General features: G+C 46.6%; 1 pseudogene; it reads right to left on the reverse strand.

Moving 5' to 3' along the window:
- Window positions 1-659: 659 nt before the first annotated feature.
- On the reverse strand, window positions 660-778 carry LOC138218288 (5S ribosomal RNA; annotated as a pseudogene).
- Window positions 779-1075: the final 297 nt, after the last annotated feature.

The following is a 1075-nucleotide window of genomic DNA, read 5'->3' on the forward strand; positions in this document are numbered from 1 at the left end:
TGTCATGACTTCTTATATTAAGTTTTATCTTTATATTTAGTTCTACATGTGTAATAGATGCGATGTGTGTCCATAAAAAGGTTTCTCCAGGGGAAAATCAAGTTGGTTTTAAAACCGTGTTTCCTTTTTAGGGTACGTTTGCATTCCAAGTGTGGGGTTTTTGCCTTTTTATCATATTTTGGATGTGAATCCGTGGTATTTTTGCTGAGACAAGTTGCCTTTCTTATACGCGGAGGGATCTGCTCGTGAGATGTCCGCTTGGTCCATTTCTGAGCTCAGTATAAGGTGTAGAAAGCATGACTGTCATCATAACCCGCCTCTCACCCAGGTGTGGAATAATGTTGTGACTATTGCTTCAGCAATAACATGCTGATTGCATGTTTCTAGATGGGTATAACAGATCTCAACTACTGAGGGGCCTTATTAATAAAGTCTCCACAGCCGAAGTGCTGTGTCTCTTTTCAGCTGGCGATAAACCTTTCCTCGATCCTTTGCGGACTTGTAAAACTGTTCCTGATCAGAATAAAAAAAGCTCACGCTAATACACAAGCACCCGTGTCTCGCCAAAGCTGACAAATAAACAGACGGACAAGCCGCACTGCACGTTCGAACAGGGGAATGAGCGAGCGAGCGAGGATAGGGCGCCTCCTGCGCTTAAGAGCTTACAGCACCTGGTATTCCCAGGCGGTCTCCCATCCAAGTACTAACAAGGCCCATCCCTGTTTAGCTTCCGAGATCAGACGAGATCTGGCGAGCTCAAGGGGGTGTGGCCGTAAGCGAGCACAAGGCTCGCTGGCACCCTTCTTATTGAGAGGACAGCTCCGTCACCTCTTTTACGATGCTGCTTTTTTTTCCCTTGCGTTTTTCTCTTCTTCCCACGTTCTCTCTCTTCACTGCCTTCTTCCCTGCTCTATTTCACTTCAGCCTTTCACTCTTGCTTCCTTCCAATGAGGACGGAGCTGCGGGAGAAAGGGCGCTATAGAGGATCGCTGTGGAGAGCTGCTGCTGTGCTTTGACATCTGAGCTCTGTGGAAAACGATCTCAATACAATTCTGAAAAACGCGACTCTCCGAAC

This window comes from Lepisosteus oculatus, chromosome 14 (genome assembly GCF_040954835.1).
Source record: "Lepisosteus oculatus isolate fLepOcu1 chromosome 14, fLepOcu1.hap2, whole genome shotgun sequence".
Lineage (NCBI taxonomy): Eukaryota > Metazoa > Chordata > Actinopteri > Semionotiformes > Lepisosteidae > Lepisosteus > Lepisosteus oculatus.